This window comes from Rhagoletis zephyria, unplaced genomic scaffold (genome assembly GCF_001687245.7).
Source record: "Rhagoletis zephyria isolate East Lansing unplaced genomic scaffold, Rhagoletis_zephyria_1.1 Rzeph_scaffold_00959, whole genome shotgun sequence".
Lineage (NCBI taxonomy): Eukaryota > Metazoa > Arthropoda > Insecta > Diptera > Tephritidae > Rhagoletis > Rhagoletis zephyria.
In genome coordinates, this window is record NW_016158043.1 from 61,313 (window position 1) to 68,668 (window position 7,356).

A 7,356-nucleotide genomic window follows, 5' to 3' on the forward strand; every position below is an offset into this window, starting at 1 on the left:
TACCAACTCACTTAGACCTTTTTGAAGGTCCATTGTGATACCACTGCAGAACACGGGAACCTCTGTGACTAATCTTCAGAGAACCATTTCGAAGCTCTTATAAAGCGTAGGATTGGCTTTATTCCTACGCATGATAGTTCGGTAAGAGAGCTAAAGAAGGGCCTACCTAAAAAGCCTGCTCTCCTCCTGGCCAGAGCTGGGCAGCTACAGAGGAAGTGCTCTACTGTTTCTTCCTCATCCCTGCAACTTCCACAATATTCATGGGAGAATATTCCTAGTCTCGAAGAGTGCNCTAGTTGTTCTACAAGTGCCCTCCTCTAGCCATTACCTGTTTGCCTCTTGGATCATGCTATTTCGAAGTTCTAATTTGGAGGTTGCCATGGGTATCTCAATTATGCCTCTTNCCAATGACCGGTAACACAAGCCATGACCCTTGCAATATCCTCTCTTGAGAAGCTGAGCAACTCTTTCGTCTTTTTCTCATCAATTTGTGGCCAAAGTAGCCTAGTTGTTCTACAAGTGCCCTCCTCTAGCCATTACCTGTTTGCCTCTTGGATCATGCTATTTCGAAGTTCTAATTTGGAGGTTGCCATGGGTATCTCAATTATGCCTCTTTTTTCACATAGGGGGAGATTGGTACCTTTTCTGGCTAGCTCGTCGGCCCTGCAATTTACTTCAATATCTCTATTTCCCGGAACCCAAATGAGGCTGACCTTGAGCACGGCGCTGATAACGTTTAGAGCTGCGAGACATTCCTGCGCAACCTTCGATCTCAGTATTACCATGTTCAATTATTTAATGGCCGCCTGGCTGTCGAGAAAATATTAATCGTGGTCCTCGTCACGAGATGCGTACTAAGGCACACAGCCACCTCCTTTATAGCTAAAACCTCTGCCTGATAAACACTGCATCGGTCCTGAATTTGGACGGATAATTCTAGTCCTAGTTCTTTGGAGAAAACTCCATAGCCAAACCTATTGTCTAGCTTGGATCCATCCGTATAAAAATTCTCCATGGTCTTGGTATTTGTCATTCTCTTCTTGACGGGATTCTCGTTTTGAAGGGCCTATCGAAGTTTGGTTTAGGGGCGGAGTAGTCCACTTCTTGTTTGTGACTACACAGAGTGTGAAGTATAGAGGCGTGACCGAACCGCCGATCCTTCTATAGCGCCTTGCTTTTTAGTCTGAGCGCTGAATCGGCGACCGCGTGTTTACCTTACAGGTTTATTGTGGGCAGATTGGTTACCACCTCTAGCGCTTTATTTGGGGTGGTCCTTAAGGCACATGAAGTGCATAGAAATGCTGTTCTTTGGACCTTACTCAATAGTTTTAGGTAACTTGATTTTTGAGTTGCTGGCCACCATACGAGTACTCCGTATAATAATATTGGCCTGACCACCGAGGTGTAAAGCCAATGTGTAGGAGGTGTTAGCCCCCACTTGATTCCGACCGCTTGTTTGCAAGTGTATAATGCAACGTTGGCCTTCTTTACTCTTTCCTCCATATTAGGTTTGCACGCGAGTTTCCTGTCTAATATGAGTCCTAGATACTTAACATTCTCCTTCAAAGACATCTCCACACCCATAAAGATTAGCGTGGAGATTGTGGGAAGCCTATGTTTCCTTGTAAAGAGAATTGCTTCGGTTTTTTCGGGGTTTATTCCGAGCCCCTACTCTCTGTCCAGTTTCTAAGCGTGGCCATGTTAGAGCGCAAAATCTCCATTAGGGTATTTGGGTATTTGCCTTTAACGGCAATTGCCAGGTCATCAGCGTATGCAGTGACGTGGAAATCCCCCCTCTCGAGTGCCTTCTGCAGAGAGTTTACTGCCAAATTCCAGAGAAGAGGGGAGAGAACCTCTCCCTGAGGTGTGCCTCTAGAGACCTCTCTGCTTGGTGTTGCCAAGCTTAGCGGTTATCTTCCTGCTGACAAGTGTAGACTCTATCAGCGACGCTACGTTGTGGTCAACTCCAAGCTCTTCTAGGGCACCCGTTATGGCAACCAGAGCATACTCTTTATCTGATAAACTTTTTTCCACCAACCCGACGAGCGAGTGCAAGGCGGTTTCCGTAGATTTTCCTTTCGTATAGGCATGCTGCGCTGGGGAGAGCCTACTGGTTGGTTCCACCCCCCGTACATAATCATCCACAATCCTCTCTAAAATTTTGAGCAGAAAAGACGTAAGACTGATGGGTCTGAAGTCTTTGGGGTTAATGTGAGAGGACCTACCTGCCTTGGGTATGAAGGAGACTTTTGTCTCCCTCCAGCCTAGCGGAATATAGCCCATGTTAAGACAGCTTCTTATGATAGACGCAATGAATGGGGAGATAATATCCTGTGATTGCTGCAGTTCTACCGGGTGTATGCCGTCAAATCCCGGTGACTTGTAAGGACAAAAAGTCTTAATAGCCCATTCGATTTTCGCCTTAGTGATAAGTCGATTTCCTAGATCAGATAGCCCCCCGTCATTTGTGGGGTCGTTAAGTTCCATCGGCTTACTACCTGGGAAGTGTGAGTCCAGGAGGAGATCTAAGGATTCCTCGCTCGTCGTAGTCCATGAGTTCCCTTGACCCTTGAGATAGCCAAGGTTGCATGCCGACTTTGCAAGAATTCTTCTTAATCTGGCCGCTTCCGTGGTTTCCTCAATTCCCTTGCAGTGACTCTGCCATGATTTACGTTTCGCAGTTCTAACTGCCTTTTTATATATTTTCAAATCAGCCTTATAGGCTTCCCAGTCCTTTATTGCTCTCGTGGCTTTAGCCTTATTGAACATTGTCCTATTAGATTCACGTAACGAGGATAATTGTTTTGCCCACCAAGGTGGTTTGTTTTTCCCCTGTATCTAACAACCGGGCATCCGGCTGACAAAGAACTATTCATGGCTTTAGTGACCTGATTAACCAACTCGTCCAATTCCACCTGCGTGGCGTGGTCCCAGGGAGTTATCTTTGGCAATAAAGCCTCAGTTTTTTGTCGTAAACCCCCCAGTCGGTATTTCGCACATTTCTGAACTCCCTAACTTGGCGGTCTTGAGGTCTATTTCAAATTGAATATAACAATGGTCAGAGTAAGACTTTTTACTTAGTACTCTCCATCTCTTGATTTTATGGGCAAACGTGTCCTAAGTCAGGGTTATATCCAAAACTTCCTCTCTACTCTTTGTTATAAAGGTCGGCTCTGAGCCTAGATTCAAGACACTAAGCTTATTTCCTAGAATGAAGTCTAGTATCGACTCACCTCTAGCATTCGTGTCCGTGCTCCCCCACATCGAATTGTGGGCATTAGCGTTGCAGGAGACAACCAGTTGTTTTTTATTATAGGCTGCTTCTTTAACCAATGTTCGAACCTCCTATGGTGGTGCGTCCCTATCATGGGCCATGTAGGCAGAGGCTACCCAGAAGCTGGTTTTATCCAGCTCTATGTTTGCCGCTAGCAGATCGCCTTCACTGAGCTGTGGAAGCAGGAAGATGTTTAAGTTGTTTCTTGCTAATATGCAAGCTCGAGTCTTACCTGCATTTTGTGCGGCAATTAGCTTAAAGCCCTTCGCCCCAAGCCCGCAGATTTTTTTGCCGATTATCCACGGCTCCTGGATGAAGGCAACGTCAAGTCCACCGGCAGCCAGGCGGAACTCAAGATTCGCGGACGCGAGTTTAGAATGGTCATAAAGGTCCAAGCCCGGCTCGTCGCTGCGGTAGATTCGAACGCTTGCGTCAACAAACCCGAATCTGACTATCCAGTCCTTCTGTGTCAATGGCGCGAGCGATTCGGCGTTGAGGATCAGCAACACCTGCCTTCTGTTCTTTGTCGGCTCTTCGATCTTCCCCACCTTCCAATTGTATGTCGGCAGGTCCTTATTGCAGGATCTAAAGATCCGCTCTATTTTTTCAGGCTCGGCCGGTCCAGCCGGGATCCACACCCGATCCCTAGGTCTGCTAGGAAACTCTTCCTTGCTGACTGCCTCGAGTTTGGCTCTGACGGTTGGCTGACGGCCAACCTGTAGAGCTGGGCTGACCTATGGTCCTCGCAACCGATGAGCTTTGCCCTACCTTGATACCAACCAGAATCGTGGTAGAGAGGAGGGGGTCCAGGGTTTTCTTCTAAGACCCGGAGGTAGATTTCGGCAATAGCCTCCTCAACCTGCCTCCGTTTCTCCTTCGGGAGAGTCCCTTCCTCCACCCCTCTGTCAATGATAGCCAGTACCTCATCGCCTCCCTTAACAACATTCCTGAAGGAGGGGTATTTATGGCCACCTGTTCACTGTCGTTTGGCGACCCCCTGCCTGTTCAGCAGATCGTTGCCTCTTTGGAGCAGTGCCTGCCGGTTTACCCAAGCTGGCTACCACTCCCCTTGCCCAGTTCAACGACTTAAGTTCGTCCTCCGTCAGCTGTTCTGTCGGCAGGTCCCCTAGCCTATTTACGACTCTAATGGCCGCCTTTTTTTCGTAGTACGCCTGCTTCGAGGGGCGGACATGTTTAGCCGGCCCCACTCGACCTGTAGTTGCAACCTTTTTTGAGCTGCTGGGTATATCAGCAGCATCCTGCCGGTTTAACCTTGAAGCAGGTGCCGCACCCCGCCCTTAGGTTGAGGTGTGCCTATTTTGGGGTCTAAATTCCCTAGGCGGAGCTGACGTCGCAGCTCCAGCCGAGAAACGGAGGTCCGTGTGTGCAGGTAAGGCTTGATAGAACCGAAGGTCGCCAGGTATCCGAAGCACTCCGTTCGAGACTGGGCTAGTTTTTAATCTGGGTCCCCAGCCAGGCTGAACATCAGCACTGGTCGTCGAACACCTTGTTCCAACCCAGAGTTTTTTTTCAAGAGGTTTGCTCCACGATCAAAAACCATTTCCATATAACTAAGCTATTGAGGAGCTTAAGCACATAGCACTGATTTTTGATCTTAGCTGGACACCATTCTGACATCGTACAGAACCTAAACTGTAGTGCCCATTACCAGTCGGCACCCTCGAGGAGGGTTCAGCCGGAGGGTTTTCGCCGACCAACTAAATGGTTAACAGACTAAAGCAAAAGGATAAGCACATAAAACTTTGTTACCAGACAATCGACATCTTCAACCGAAATGGTGATGGCCTTAAAGGAAGATCAGGTTAATGCCCCGAAGGGAACCGTCAGCTGAACTGTGATCCACAAGCCAGACTAGAACCCGTACCATTGAGCACATGATCCTACAAAAGTTCGTTTGGATTTCGATTAATCAGTCAGCCCGCCTCTGTCCAATTGACCACCTTAAGTTTTAATACATACAGTGGTTCCGACTTAAAATAAAAATCTTTAACAAAAATATATTGCCCTGGCCAATATATTAGGTTACGTTACGTAAATTGAGTCTAAACTAACTGAACCTTTTTCCTTTAGATCATTCTTCGTTTTCGGCACTGCTAATCATTCGGTCTATATTGTGTAAGTGCCAATAGAGAATTTAAAAATGGCAGGTGTATGATTTATCCCACATTTAGCCTACTGTCATCGTAAAAAAAGCAAGATGTAATTATCTACCAAACTTAAAAACTTTTTGCAACAGTTGACAGATAAGTAGCATGCCTTTCCTTGTTTAATATACCTTGCTCATGATCAAATTCACTAAAATACTCAGTAGTTCAATACTCAACATCAGTGCGTCGTAATGTTATTTCATAATAGTGGGTATATGTTGTCCGCGAGGTTTCCTGCCTAGTGTGTGCCACGAGTGGGGTTATAGCACTGTATTATCTTTCCCTTGGAAGGACCTCCATCGATACTATATATATTGCTTGCAGCAGTTCCTACATATATATCCGTTTCTAAAATGTTTGCTACTACGCAGTGTAATGCTTCCGCAAAAACGACATTTGAAAGCTGTATACCAGTAAGTATCTCATATATTTTGCATGTACGATCCAGTGAAACTGTCATCATATGCCCTCGTATGCCACCAATCCAATGTGCACGTCTGTTACAGGAAGACCATAATCAGTGAAAGTATACACTGGTGCTTGATTGTCGTCATCTCGTGCATACACAATCGTCAAGTTCCACACCATGACAGATCCATCTTGGCCAGCTGTAACAAAATGCGAGTCCTCGTCAAAACGTATACAGTTGATAGGTTGAAAATGCTTTGAAATTATGTTCCGCATGCTTCCCGGCGACAAGTGCCAAATGTAGATGTTTTCCTGAATTGCTGCCACAAGATAAAGAGTATCAGAAGAAAGTGACATTGCGTTGGCCCGACCAGGCAACACGAAGCCTACATGGGTCACTTGCCGTTGTGAATTAAAAGACCAAACGTGCAGAAGAGGCTTGGTGCTATTTGCAGCTACGACATAGTGGCCCCTCAATAAATAAATAATGCGTTGTTGAACGACGCCACCCCCCTTGTACACCAAAAATAGGTTCCTTTTCTGTAGTCCCACACAGTAATAGATGCTCGAGACTCATTGGAATCACTGGTAGAAAGTACCTCTATTAATTCCGCCATTGATATTTTTTTAACTGTGTTTAGGTCCGCTACCTAAATATATTGCACCTGCCTAATCCGCGTTTTGTCACTTGATGTAAGAGCACACAAACACATATATAAGTTACGGCTATCTTTCCAGCCCCTAACAATAAGCCCCACTGTACGGTACCTTATTGGAGGGGAAACTTAACGAAAGTTACTGTGGGGTGGGCTACATCCCTTTTCGTTTGTTAGCACTTTTTCACTTCGTAGAAGACCGTCTTGAAGGAGAGATCTCAACTATCACACCTCGTTTGCATCACATCTGAGTTTTTCAACTGCCTCAACCGATCGCCACATTTTTCCACATTGATCACAATAACATCACGTTCGTCCACATCTACGAGAACCTGAGTTTTCGCACCATAACCAACGTGCCACAAGAGCTACATCAAGCGTTTTTTTTCTGTGGTTTGCTACACAAGCAGCTTTTTATTGGTTCATCGCTTAACCGGCTGTTCAACAAATCAACGTTTTGTTTTGCATTACAGCATCACGTTTGCATCACAGCACCACTAGTGTCAGCAACACAATTTTTAACAAACTAGCACATCGCACTACACGGCATATAACAACACATTAAGGTACGTGGTTGAATTTCATTGCACTTGTGTATGTACAAATCGTCAAAACAAAAAAAACTGTGTAGATATACATATATTGAAAAAAAAAGCGCGTGATTATTAACACTCAGTGCCTTATATTTTTATACCCGAGCGCACTTGTGCACAAGGGTATATTAATTTTGTTCATATAACGGTTGTTTGTAACAGCCAAAACGAATCGAGATAGATATAGACAAATGTATACATAAATGATCAGGATGAAAAAAGAAATCGATTAAGCCATGTCTGTCTGTCCGTCCGTC

General features: G+C 45.6%; 1 pseudogene; it reads right to left on the bottom strand.

The window, feature by feature from the left end:
• Positions 1-5,680: 5,680 nt before the first annotated feature.
• LOC108362193 (WD repeat-containing protein 18-like) lies at positions 5,681-6,467 on the bottom strand (annotated as a pseudogene).
• Between the last annotated feature and the right edge of the window lie 889 nt (positions 6,468-7,356).